The sequence below is a fragment of the Cucurbita pepo genome, chromosome 15 (assembly GCF_057944985.1).
Source record: "Cucurbita pepo subsp. pepo isolate OVF chromosome 15, ASM5794498v1, whole genome shotgun sequence".
In the NCBI taxonomy this organism is placed as follows: domain Eukaryota; kingdom Viridiplantae; phylum Streptophyta; class Magnoliopsida; order Cucurbitales; family Cucurbitaceae; genus Cucurbita; species Cucurbita pepo.
Window position 1 is genome coordinate 5,246,871 of NC_141812.1, and position 14,956 is coordinate 5,261,826.

The 14,956-nt window shown below is 37.1% G+C and overlaps 2 pseudogenes; one reads left to right on the plus strand and one right to left on the minus strand.

Moving 5' to 3' along the window:
- Positions 1-10,637: 10,637 nt before the first annotated feature.
- Positions 10,638-11,669, minus strand: LOC147789193 (uncharacterized; annotated as a pseudogene).
- A 682-nt stretch (positions 11,670-12,351) lies between these two features.
- Positions 12,352-14,361, plus strand: LOC147789194 (uncharacterized; annotated as a pseudogene).
- Positions 14,362-14,956: the final 595 nt, after the last annotated feature.

Consider the following 14,956-nt stretch of genomic DNA (forward strand, 5'->3'; position numbering starts at 1 on the left):
TTCAATGTGGCATGAATTGAAATATCTTTTGATAATTTCAACAATATTTTTTTCACAAATTCATTGAAGCATATTGCATGATTGATGTCTCTTGGTTCATATCATTCTCCACTTCTTCAAGAGGATTCGTCCTCGAATCTATTTGTTAAACTTTGCTGCAAAAAAATAAGTTATGGAAATACGAAGGACCTCACAACACTCTCTCACGAGTATACACTCAAGGAATTTTAGGACACTCTTTTACACTCGGTTACACAAATGAAGCTCTCATTCTCACCTCCCAAAATTTTAAATAGAGCAAAGATTGAACTTTGAACTCTAGGTTGATTAAAAACTAAAAAGATGAAAATAAATGAAAATCAAATTGAGAAGAAAAGCAAAGGAAACATATATCCGATCTTGAGCCTGAAGCTCTGATACCAAATGATAAGATAAGGAATCAATACAATGGGAATAAGATTCGGATTACCTTGTTGATCGAATATCTCAAGACAAGAACATTGTTTCAGATTCGAATCACTCCACAAGCAAGATCGATCATGTCAAGCTTGAATGATTCTTGTTGATCAAATATCTCAAGACAAGAACACTTGATTGAGATTCGAATCACTCCATAAGCAAGATCGATCATGTCTAGCTTGAATGACTCTTGTTGATCAAATATCTCAAACACTTGTTTGAGATTCATCTCCACAAGCAAGATTGATCATGTCGAGCTTGAATGATTCTACATGCAATCTAAACTACATAGAATTGCAAAGAAACTTAGTCATTGGCTAAAGAAAAGCACAAATGCTTCTTTTACTCTATTTTCCAAGTCTTCTTACAAATACAACATACATGGCTTTATATAGCCTCAAAATGAAACTACTAAAGACATTCCAAGAGTTGTAACATTCATACTTAATGGCCATAATTAACCATTATGTAATTGTAACCGAAAGTAAATAAAGAGTCTTGAAATACATTAATGAAATACAATAACTCTAAATTACTCTAAATTGTAATCCACCCAAAATTTATAACATGAACCTTCATTCTTCTTCAATGTGGCATGAATTGAAATATCTTTTGATAATTTCAACAATATTTTCTTCACATCTTTATTGAAGCATATTGTATGATTGATGTCTCTTGGTTCATATCATTCTCCACTTCTTCAAGAGGATTCGTCCTCGAATCTATTTGTGAAACTTTGCTGCAAAAAATAAGTTATGGAAATACAAAGGACCTCACAACACTCTCTCACGAGTATATTCTCAAGGAATTTTTAGGCCACTCTGTTTGCACTCATTTACACAAATGAAGCTCTCATTCTCACCTCTCAAAATTTTAAATAGAGCAAAGATTGAATTTTGAACTCTGGGTCGATTAAAAACTAAAAAAGATAAAGATAAATAAAAATCAAATTGAGAAGAAACGCAAAGGAAACATATATCCTGATAAGGCAACCCTAATCCTCAGCCCAACGATCCAAGCTTATGTTGAAGCAAGAACCCTTGAATCAAAGTAATTAACACCTCGTTATACGAAATTTGGATCAACCAAGAGATAAGACTAGAATTAGATTACCTCTTACGATCGAAGATCTAGAAGCAAGATTTGGAAACCTTGTTCTAAATTGAGTCACTCCACAATCTAACTTGATCAAGGCTTGATTGAATGGCTCGGGTGCAATTCTAGTACAAGAATTGCTTGAAACTTAGAAATGGCAAATATGATGCTCGGATTTCTAAGGGAAACGTCTCAATTTGAGATCTGAATTACATTCATCCACGAATCTGTTTTTTACATAACATATTGTGGGTATTTATAGTCTCCCGACAAAAGACGTTTGTGGACGGGATTTATTCGAGATGTTTGTGGACGGGATTGATTCCCGATCCCCTTTAATCTCCACAAAGAATAAGTCAAATTGACCATTTGATTTTTACATAATTGATCAAATTAAACATAGTTTTTTTTAACAAATGTTGATGTGCTTGAGTGGCTAATGCGATAGACTTGGAATCAATTGAGCTCTTTGTGCGCAAGTTCGAGTTCTGTTGTTGACATAGTTTTTTGAATCTTTTGGAACACCGTGATTCTTATCATCTTCCCCCTCTTCAGAAGGAAAGGACTCATGTTGATATATCAGATAGTTTTTCACTTTTAGAAGTGAGAAATAAGTAACATGATAATCTCGTAGGGAAATGTCGGGACATGCAAGTGTTGATTTTGGTTTCAAATCCTGGATATGGGGTGTAACATATAAGTATTATAAGATCATGTGTTCGAGAATTGTAGAGAATCAAATAGTGTATATCAGATCCAGAAGGATTCGTCCTCGAATCAGAAAAAATCCTCACCTTCTTTCCGTCACCTCTTTTGAAATGTTTTGATCAAATCTGCATGCTTCACTCACAAAAATATTAGAAGGAAATTAGTAGGAATAGGAAGCAAATAAAGTGTATTAAATCCATAAACTATGCTTGGGTTTGAGCTCTCTGTGCGCAAATTCGAGTTCTGTTGTTGACATAGTTTTTTGAATCTTTTGAAACACCGTGATTCTTATCATCTTCCCCCTCTTCAGAAGGATTCGTCCTCGAATCAGAAAAAATCATCACCTTCTTTCCGTCACCTCTTTTGAAATGTTTTGATCAAATCTGCATGCTTCACTCACAAAAATATTAGAAGGAAATTAGTAGGAATAGGAAGCAAATAAAGTGTATTAAATCCATAAACTATGCTTTGCATCATCCATAAATCTATATGCCACATGCTTCATCTTCTGCCAACAAAAGTGTTTATACAACATCTTATAAACTTTATTAATCCTAAGATGTCCCATTAAGGCACCAGCATATGCTTCTCTAAAAAACAAGTCTTTTATAGTGCATTTAGGAATACAAAGCATACTCTTAGTAATTAAAAATTTATGAAACACATAATAATCATCCATCACTTTTTTTGCAAGACAAGATGCATAAATAGTTCTAAAGTCTTGGTCATCTCTATATAATTCAATAATATGCTCAACTCCAAGAATTTTTGCAATAAGAGAAGTAAAGAGATCATACCTTTTAGATAACACATGAGCTACTGTATTATCCTTACCTTGCAAACTTGATGACATACGAAAATGTTTCAATAAATTCCACCCACGTTGCATGTCTACGGTTCAGTTTGCTTTGACCCTTCACATACTTCAAGTTTTCATGATCAAAGTGGACCACAAATTCTCTAGGCCATAAGTAGCGTTGCGGCACATGCCATATATGAACTACAACCAATTCTTTATCATAGGTAGGGTATTTCAATGTTGCCCCATTTAGTTTTTCACTAAAATACACTAACGGCTTTTCATCTTGAATTAAAACAACACTGATGACCAAACCACATGCATCACATCCAATTTCAAAAGTTTTTTATATGAATCCAACAACTGATCACGTCCATGTACTCGAACGAGCAATTACAAGAAGTAATACAAAGAAGATTCAAGAATCAAATCAAGAAAATAATGGAGTGGCTGATATTGGAAAGTAATTAGAAGACTGCCTTTGGTAGTTTAATTACCAATTAAGGAAATTTATGGAAAGTAATTAGAAGACTTGCCTTTGGTAGTTGAATTACCAATTAAGGAAATTTATTAATGCATTATTTGCTTCAATTTATATTTAATAGCATTTATTAATAGTTTGTATGAATGCCTTATTTTCTTCAATTTGTATTTAATAGCATTTATTAGTGATCTGTAGTTGGTGGCTGAACCTTATTATGTTAGGATTACCTTTTAGGCCTATTTATAAAGGCATGTAATATTCATGTTTGGGGATTTTGTTGAATACAGAAAAAACCTTTTGTGTTTTCTTGATACCCTTTTGGTGTTATTCTTTTTCAAACCTTGCTTTAGGTTTGATGTTTAAACCGATTCATTGAATTAGTTTTGATCAAGCTAATTCTGGAGTGAATTGTCTTGGTATCTAAGAGTGACCATCATAGATTCCAAGTTCGATCTAAGAGTCATTCATCTTCTAACCAACTCTTGGTTGGAATCAATCTGTTAAGTTAGCTTTCTCTGTGAACGTTTTACAAGGATTCTAGAAGGACCTCTAGCTTTGCAAATTCCAGCATTGTAGACGCTTATCAGTTTTATAAAAGCTAGGCAAAACAAATAATGATGCATTGTTTAATTTGTTCCTAAGCAAATTGAATGCATTCTCTTGCATTCCTCCCCATTTAAAAACAACATTCTTTTTCACTAAGTCATTCAATAGTTCAGTTATGGTTCTAAAATCATTTATAAATCTCTTATAGAGGTTAGCTAACTCATGAAAACTCCGAACTTTACGTGCACTCTTTAGTGTTGGCAAATCCATAATGAATTTAACTTTGTCTCTCTCTAATGCTATTCTACTTTTATCAACTATGAAGCCAATAGAGTGAATTTTTTCCATGCAAAAACTACCCTTATTAAAATTAAAATTTTCTTTTCTATGTGTAATCAAAACTAATTTAACATGCTCCACATGCTCAAGCAAAATCTTCAAATAAATTATAATATCATCAATATAAACAACAACATGTTTGGCATAACAAGCCATTCATACAATCCAAACTTAATACTGAAAGTTGTTTTCCATGCATCTACTACGTGCATTATAATTTGATGAAATCCAGATTTCAAAAATAATTTTTATAAATAGACACGAATCATGCAATAAATCTAGCATATCGTCTAACCTAGGAATAAGATGTCGATACTTTACCGTGATTTTGTTGATGACTCTATTATCCATGCATATGTGCCAAGTTTCATCTTTCTTTGGCATCAATAAGTCTCGTATAGAATATGGACTCAAACTTTCTCGTATATAGCCCTTCTCCATGAGCTCCTCCACTTTCCTTTGAATTTCTTTTGTCCCGGTTGGATTGACCCGATAAGCTGGCTTATAAGGAATGACAGTCCTTGGAATGAAGTCTATTTTATGTTCAGTACCTCTAATGTGAGGTATTTCTTTATCTTGAAACATGTCTTCAAATTCCTGTAAAAGAGATTGAAAAACACTAGGCAAAGCCAAGTTGTTATAGTTAGAGACCAAAAATCCTCCATTGTACATAAGTACAAAGATCGATTTTTGTGAAAACCTTCTCCCCTCTCAAACTGTAGCCAAATAACTCTCTCTTCCTTTTTTCTTCAATTTCATCTCTTTTTTCATTCTTCTTTTTTTCTCTTTGATTTTTCTCAATTTTTTCACGCAACTCTTGTTTTTCTTTTAACTCTCTTTCCTCAAACTCTTTCTTTCTTTCCTCCAACTTTAATTGATCAGCAAATACATTTGCAGAACTCAAAGGTACAAGAGTGGTTTTTCTACCATCTTTTACAAAAGAATACCTATTCAAATAGCCATCATACATAACCCTCCTGTCAAATTGCCATGGTCGGCCAAGCAATATATCTCCAGCTTGCATTGGTAATACATCACAAAGAACTTCATCTTTATATTTTCCTAAAGTAAAAGATATTAAAGCTTGGGAAATTACCTTCATTGTTCCACTATCATTGAGCCATTGGAGCTTGTAAGTTTTAGGATGATCTTGAGTTGGAATTTGCAACCTTTTGATCAACATAGTACTTACTACATTGGTGCAACTTCCACTATCAATGATAAGACTACAAGCAGTCCCCTTGACTAAACACCGCGTGTGAAATAGGTTGTCTCTTTGATCATCAACATCATTCTCTGTAACTTGAGTTTTAAGAAGTCTTCTTGTAATAAGTGCCAAATGAATACCATCTTCTAGTTACTCCTCATTCTTCTGGACTTCTTCAACTAGATCATTGATCTCCCCTCCATTTTCTCGTCTTGGTTCATGATTGTACAAACAGTAGTTTTATATGCTTAGGACCTCACACACTCAACTCACTGATTTTACACTCAGTGATAAGATAAGGAATCAACTAAAAGGGGAATAAGATTCGAATTACCTTGTTGATCGAATATCTCAAGGCAAGAACACTTGATTGAGATTCGAATCACTCCACAAGCAAGATCGATCATGTCTAGCTTGAATGACTCTTGTTGATCAAATATCTCAAACACTTGTTTGAGATTCGAATCACTCCACAAGCAAGATTGATCATGTCGAGCTTGAATGATTCTCCATCTAATCTAAACTACATAGAATTGCAAAGAAACTTAGCCATTGGCTAAAGAAAAGCACAAATGCTTCTTTTAATATATTTTCCAAGTCTGCTTACAAATACAACATACATGGCTTTATATAGCCTCAAAATGAAACTATTAAAAGCATACCAAAAGTTGTAACATTCATACTTAATGACCATAATTAGCCATTATGTAAATGTAACCTAAAGTAAATAAAGTCTTAAAATACAATAACTCTAAATTATTCTAAATTGTAACCCACCCAAAATTTACAACAATCAAACTTCATTCTTCTTCAATGTAGCATGAATTGAAACATCTTTTGATAATTTTGACAACCTTTTCTTCACATCTTCATTGAAGTATATTGTATGATTAATGTCTCTTCGTTCATATCACTCAGGAACACTCGTGTTTAACACACAAAAGTAGGCTATTTGGGAAAGTGACTAATTTCTGATCAAGGTAGGTAATATGGATAAAGCAATTCAGATAGTAGCGAGCTATTCAAGACAATCAAGACAAGTAATTACGTAGTAACAACAAAATAAAACAAGAAATGAACAAATAAATAAGGGACAAAGATATTTTTGGATATAATTGCACACTGAAAAAAAAAGAATTCCAAAGAGAATGGTCATGAAGATCGAACACAATAATTATAGATTTATATGCTTTAGGGAAAAATGAGAATTGAAATTTATTTGATCTTCAAATAAACATGCAAATGGTCTAATGTTAAGGATTTATTAAGAACAATATGATACGGATTTTTTTTTCTTTCAAGAACTAAATATGATATTTAACAGGACACTAAGAACAAAGTAGAAAGATAATGAAGAACGTTGGAAATGACAGTAAGAAAATAAATGACTGATTTAAAGAGACGATAAACAATAGCGGAAATTAAAGATAAAATCAATTCTAGAGTTGGCCACAAAGATGTAAACCTAGGCTCTGATACCAAACTGATAAGGCAACTAATCCTCAGCCCAACGATCCAAGCTTATGTTGAAGCAAGAACCCTTGAATCAAAGTAATTAACACCTCCTTATACGAAATTTGGATCAACCAACAGATAAGGCTAGAATTAGATTACCTCTTACGATCGAAGATCTAGAAGCAAGATTTGGAAACCTTGTTCTAAATTGAGTCACTCCACAATCTAACTTGATCAAGGCTTGATTGAATGGCTCGGGTGCAATTCTACTACAAGAATTGCTTGAAACTTAGAAATGGCAAATATGATGCTCGGATTTCTAAGGGAAACGTCTCAATTTGAGATCTGAATTACATTCATCCACGAATCTGTTTTTTACATAACATATTGTGGGTATTTATAGTCTCCCGACAAAAGACGTTTGTGGACGGGATTTATTCGAGATGTTTGTGGACGGGATTTATTCCCGATCCCCTTTAATCTCCACAAAGAATAAGTCAAATTGACCATTTGACTTTTACATAATTGATCAAATTAAACATAGTTTTTTTTAACAAATGTTGATGTGCTTGAGTGGCTAATGCGGCAGACTTGGAATCAATTGAGCTCTTTGTGCGCAAGTTTGAGTTCTGTTGTTAACATAGTTTTTTGAATCTTTTGGAACACAGTGATTCTTATCATATCCGATCTTGAGCCTGAAGCTCTGATACCAAATGATAAGATAAGGAATCAATACAAGGGAAAAAAGATTCGGATTACGTTGTTGATCGAATGTCTCAAGGCTCAACACTTGTTTGAGATTCGAATCACTCCACAAGCAAGATCGATCATGTCTAGCTTGAATGATTGATATGAACCAAGAGACATCAATCATACAATATACTTCAATGAAGATCTGAAGAACATGTTGTCAAAATTATCAAGCAATTCATGCCACATTGAAGAGGAATGAAGTTTGATTGTTATAAATTTTGGGCAACTCTTGGAATGCCTCTAATGGTTTCATTTTGAGGCTATATAAAGCCATGTATGTTGATATGAACTGAGAGACATCAATCATACAATATACTTCAATGAAGATGTGAAGAAAAGGTTGTCAAAATTATCAAAATATGTTTCAATTCATGCTACATTGAAGAAGAATAAAGTTTGATTGTTGTAAATTTTGGGTGGGTTATAATTTAGAGTAATTTAGAGTTATTGTATTTTAAGACTTTTTATTTCATTTCGGTTACATTTACATAATGGCTAATTATGGCCATAAAGTGTGAATGTTACAACTTTTGGAATGCCTTTAATAGTTTCATTTTGAGGCTATATAAAGCCATGTATGTTGTATTTGTAAGGGGGACTTGGAAAATATATAGAAAGAAGCATTTGTGCTTTTCTTTAGCCAATGGCTAAGTTTATTTGCAATTCTATGTAGTTTAGATTGCATGTAGAATCATTCAAGCTCGACATGATCAATCTTGCTTGTGGAGTGATTCGAATCTCAAACAAGTGTTTGAGATATTTGATCAATAAGAGTCATTCAAGCTAGACATGATCGATCTTGCTTGTGGAGTGATTCGAATCTCAATCAAGTGTTCTTGCCTTGAGATATTCGATCAACAAGGTAATCTGAATCTTATTCCCCTTGTAGTTGATTCCTTATCTTATCATATGTTGTATTTGTATTTGTGCTTTTCTTTAGCCAATAACTAAGTTTCTTTGCAATTTATGTAGTTCAGATTGCATGTAGAATCATTCAAGCTCGACATGATCAATCTTGCTTGTGGAGTGATTCGAATCTCAATCAAGTGTTCTTGTCTTGAGATATTTGATCAACAAGAATCATTCAAGCTAGACATGATCAATCTTGCTTGTGGAGTGATACGAATCTCAAACAATGTTCTTGTCTTGAGATATTCGATTAACAAGGTAATCCAAATCTTACCCTCCTTGTAGTTGATTCCTTATCTTATCAATGATTCTTGTTGATCAAATATCTCAACGCAAGAACACTTGATTGAGATTCGAATCACTCCACAAGCAAGATTGATCATGTCGAGCTTGAATGATTCTACATGCAATCTAAACTACATAGAATTGCAAAGAAACTTAGCCATTGGCTAAAGAAAAGTACAAATGCTTCTTTCTATATTTTCCAAGTCTTCTTACAAATACAACATACATGACTTTATATAACCTCAAAATGAAACTATTAAAGGCATTCCAAGAGTTGTAACATTCATACTTAATGGCCAGAATTAATCATTATGTAATTGTAACCTAAAGTATAAAAACTCTTAAACTACATTAATGAAATACAACAACTCTAAATTGTAATCCACCCAAAATTTATCACATGAAACTTCATTCTTCTTCAATGTGGCATGAATTGAAATATCTTTTGATAATTTCAACGATATTTTTTTCACATCTTCATTGAAGCATATTGCATGATTGATGTCTCTTGGTTCATATCAGTGACCCTATTTGTATGCGCATTCACAGGGCACGTTCCAAGATCTCCCGCAACGAGAACCTAAGACATGGTTGATTGATAGTAAGTTGAAAGAATAAATGGATCGATCATAGGTTGGTTGAATATTGAGTGTAGCTTAGGCTACGTCTTCTGTTTACGCGCTACTAAGCCGGCACACAGGATCTTAGACAGGTTTCGTCCCCTTTCGGACCTTCTTACTAGCTAGTACGGTAAAAGCCTGATGCAAATAGACCGAAAAAAAAAGAGTTCTTTATAGATTAGTTGTAGTCGATTCGCGCGTTATGACTCGTCTCGCGCTTAGTCACTCGCGTCGGATAGGGGGAAGTCTTTTCTGAGAAAACTCGCTGTTAGTTCTCCATATATATATGATTGATTTTTGAGATACTAACTCTTTGGTTGGATCGGACAGGGAACTTCTATAAAGATCTTTCCACTCATTCATCATACTCAAAGTCGAAGTCACGGCCGGCATGGGTGGGGGGCTCGGAAAAAGAACTTGAATCGGTGTCGTGGTGGTACTACGAGATGGCGATTTCTTGTAGTATAGAAGAATAGATACGCAGACCTATTGTATTGATTGACCATAGATGCGACCGCTATCTAAGAGAATCTCAGTAGTTCTTCTATCGTTCAAGGGCAAGGGGAAAGTAGCGGCTTGCCTAGATCTCGTATTTCCCACGTAGTCCGTCGGTCAAACCAAGGATTCTCTGATCAAAGTAATCTAGAGATTCTTTTTCTTTGTTCTGGTATGTAAGCGAGCTAGGAGCGCATCAATCGGGTCGAAAACTCAGATAGGATCATCATCATGGCCCTTTTCTTCTTTCTTTTGTTTGTGTCCGGCTTTATTAGTGAAAAAGAGGTGTGGTGTGTGTGTTTTTTAAGGCTTATCTGTGGGCTGCTGCTCTGGGGCATTTAATTCCTCTTCTTTCTTTTCCTGAGGATCTCACATCGAGAGCTGCTTCTTCTTGTTCAGGGTCTTCCTCAGATTCCGTGAAATCAGTCAGGGGGCTACCCTCTTCTCGTCTCACAATTCCATTGCCTGAACCTATGCCTGAACCTATTCATTGTCGGTCTCAGAATTCCATTGCCTCTCCTCACCTCTTGAGATATATATATAAACTCTTCCCCAGAGGAGAGCGGAAGCTCCAGGATGAGTATGTCCTGCCTAGATTCCCGAATTCATTCTCGTCCTGATCCACCATGGAATTTTCTCAATCTACAAAAACATTGATGGAGAGGAAAGAAAAGATAAAAGATTATGGACCGGAGAGGAATGAAGCTGCTTTACCGATAGGGAGAGGGCTCGTAATGATCTTCTTTCTCAAAGATCACAAGGTGCTGGGGTGGATCCATAGGTTTTTGTGAAAGGGATGCCCTGTATCTGAGATGTGGCTTGCTGAAAAGAAAAGGCGAATTCCTCTATTTGATGTCGATTCATTTACACTTCCATTCTTTGTAGAGGAAGGCTAACTGCTTGCTGGCTGGGAGCTGTATGAGTGGTAACGTCCACGTACGGCTCTGTGAGAAGGGCGGTGGACAGAAATGGCCTTGTTGTACCTCACTCTCGTCTTCAATGGGGTCTGCTCTGCTTTTTTTGGGAGAGTATGCCAATATGATCTTAATGAGGTGCGGGGCTTTGCATCCGAGATTCGTTGGGCTTCCCTCTTCTGGGGCCTGCGTCCCGGCGTTTTTGTGCAATAAACCCCTCCAGCCGAAGACTAGTGGTAGGTGGTCCCACGGAGCTTTTGGAGAAGGGTAGCCTAGTGTGTAAGCACAGCAATGAACCGCGGCGAACCCTCAGACGACCTATCTAAGATTAGGGGGGAGATCCTGATAGTGGTGACCCTTTCACTCTTCCACGGACTGATACATGTACCGAATGCTCATACGGGAAAGTTGACTCCTGGGTCTGGAACCTGGGGGGTTGCTCCGATAAATCTCCTTTCTTTCTCGTCCACTCAGGGGGGTGCGGACACACTTGCGCGGATCACAGGTGACGGTTACAAGAATGGCGGGGAAGTGAACAGTACCCGACGACATTCAGGGATGGATGTAGACCCATCGGGCAGGGATAATCATTCTGGTCCTGGGAGAGGTGGAGACCATTCTTGATATGAACCAAGAGACATCAATCATACAATATACTTCAATGAAGATGTGAAGAAAAGGTTGTCAAAATTATCAAAAGATGTTTCAATTCATGCTACATTGAAGAAGAAATGAAGTTTGATTGTTGCAAATTTTGGGTGGGTTACAATTTAGAGTAATTTAGAGTTATTGTATTTTAAGATTTTTTATTTAATTTAGGTTACATTTACATAATGGCTAATTATGGTCATTAAGTATGAATGTTACAACTTTTGGTATGCCTTTAATAGTTTCATTTTGAGGCTATATAAAGCCATGTATGTTGTATTTTTAATCAGACTTGGAAAATATAGAAAGAAGCGTTTGTGCTTTTCTTTAGCCAATGGCTAAGTTTCTTTGCAACTCTATGTAGTTTAGGTTGCATGTAGAATCATTCAAGCTCGATATGATCAATCTTGCTTGTGGAGTGATTCGAATCTCAATCAAGTGTTCTTGCATTGAGATATTTGATCAACAAGAATCATTCAAGCTAGACGTGATCGATCTTGCTTGTGGAGTGATTCGAATCTCAAACAATGTTTTTGTCTTGAGATATTCGATCAACAAGGTAATCCGAATCTTATTCCCCTTGTAGTTGATTCCTTATCTTATCAATTCTCAAGAACCAAAAAGAGGGGCTTTGCTCCTACAATATGAAGAAAGAAAGAAGGGTCGAAGTTTAGACCGCTCACACTAGTTCGACCTATAGAAAAGATCATGAAAGAGGCGATCAGAATGGTACTCGAATCCATTTACGATCCCGAGTTTCCAGACACATCGCACTTCCACTCGGGGCGAGGCCGCCACTCGGCCCTAAGACGGATCAAAGAAGAGTGGGGAACCTCTTGCTGGTTTTTGGAATTCGACATCAGGAAGTGTTTTCACACCATCGACCGACATCGACTCATCTCAATCTTGAAGGAAGAGATCGACGATCCCAAGTTCTCTTACTCCATTCATCAAGTCTTTTCCGGCAGACGACTCGTAGGAGGTGAGAAGGGCCCTGACTACTCCGTCCCACACAGTGTACAACTATCGGCCCTACCAGGCAACATCTACCTACACAAGCTCGATCAGGAGATAGGGAGGATCCAACAGAAGTACGAAATTCTGATTGTTCAGAGAATCAGATCGGTTCTATTAAGGACAGGTGATGACCAATCAAACTCGGGAGAAGAAGCAAGCTTCAACGCTCCCCAAGACTACAGAGTCCTCATTATGGGGAGGGTAAAGAGCTTCCAACGCAAAGCGGCCTTTCATTCCCTTGTTTCATCGTGGCACACCCCACACACAAGCACCACACGGCTCAGGGGAGACCAGAAAACGCCTTTCGGTTTACCCACGGCCCTTGCCGCCTTCCTTAACAAGCTCTCGAGCCTCCTTTGCGCCGCCTTCCTCATAGAAGCCACCGGGTTGACCCCTCAGGACGAATTCTATGGTCGAGAACGTTGTAATAAGAAATTGGCCATAAGAGAACCTGATAAGTATTACAAAAGAAAGGACTGATGATAGAGCTGGGCGAGGAGGCGAGACTAGTTATCAGGTCAGAGAGATGCCTGGCCCCTAAGCTGGCCCCCTTAAAACCCCATTACTTAATAAGGATTTCTTACGCGCGATATGCCGACGACTTACTACTGGGAATCGTGGGTGCCGTAGAGCTTCTCATAAAAATACAAAAATGTATCACCCACTTCCTACAATCCGGCCTAAACCTTTGGGTAGGCTTTGCAGGAACAACAATAATAGCTGCACGGAGTACGGTAGAATTCCCTGGTACCGTCATTCGAGAAGTCCCTCTGAGGACGACTCCCATACAATTCTTGCGAGAGCTCGAGAAGCGTCTACGGGTAAAGCACCGTATCCATATAACTGCTTGCCACCTACGCTACGCCATCCATTCAAACTTGACGAACCTAGGTAATAATATCCCGATAAAAGAGCTGACGAAGGGGATAAGCCAAAGAGGGAGTCTACTGGACAAGGTTCAACTAGCAAAGACTCTTGGAACAGCTGGAGTAATCCGTCCCCAAGTGAGCGTATTATGGGGGACCGTCATGCACATCCGGCAAAGATCAAGGGGGATCTCGTTGTTGCATAGCTCAGGTCGGAGCAAGGCCCCATCGGACGTTCAACAGGCAGTTTCACGATCGGGCATGAGTGACGGGAAGTTGTCATTGTATACTCCTGCGGGTCGGAAGGCGGCGGGGGAAAGAGGAGGACACTGGGCGGGATCTATCAGCAGCGAATTCCCCATACATCTCGAGGCGCCTATCAAAAAGATACTCCGAAGGCTTCGGGATCGAGGTATCATTAGCCGAAGAAGACCCTGGCCAATCCACGTGGCCTGCTTGACGAACGTCAGCGACGGAGACATCGTAAATTGGTCCGCGGGCATCGCAATCAGTCTTCTGTCCTACTACAGGTGTTGCGACAACCTTTACCAAGTACGAACGATTGTCGACCACCAGATCCACTGGTCAGCTATATTCACCCTAGCCCACAAGCACAAATCCTCGGCGCAGAATATAATCCCAAAGTACTCCAAAGACCCAAATATAGTCAATCAAGAAGGGGGTCAGACTGAAGCAGAGTTCCCCAACAGCATAGAGCTTGGGAAGCTCGGACACGGTCAAGATCGATCATGTCTAGCTTGAATGATTCTTGTTGATCAAATATCTCAAACACTTGTTTTAGATTCGAATCACTCCACAAGCAAGATTGATCATGTCGAGCTTGAATGATTCTACATGCAACCTAAACTACATAGAATTGCAAAGAAACTTAGCTTCAGGCTCAAGATCGGATATATGTTTCTTTTTTTTTTTTTTTTTTTTAAATAAAATCACAAATGCTTCTTTTAATATATTTTCTAAGTCTACTTTACAAATACAACATACATGGCTTTATATAGCCTCAAAATGAAACTATTAAAGGCATTCCAAAAGTTGTAACATTCATACTTAATGACCATAATTAGCCATTATGTAAATGTAACCTAAAGTAAATAAAATGTCTTAAAATACAATGACTCTAAATTACTCTAAACTGTAACCCACCCAAAATTTGTAACAATCAAACTTCATTCTTCTTCAATGTGGCATGAATTGAAACATCTTTTGATAATTTCAACAATATTTTCTTCAGATCTTCATTGAAGTACATTGTATGATTGATGTCTCTTGGTTCATATCAGTTGGGGCCCAAAATCTTCCTTGCTGAGACTTTTGTAGTCTTGTAAGATTGTGCACT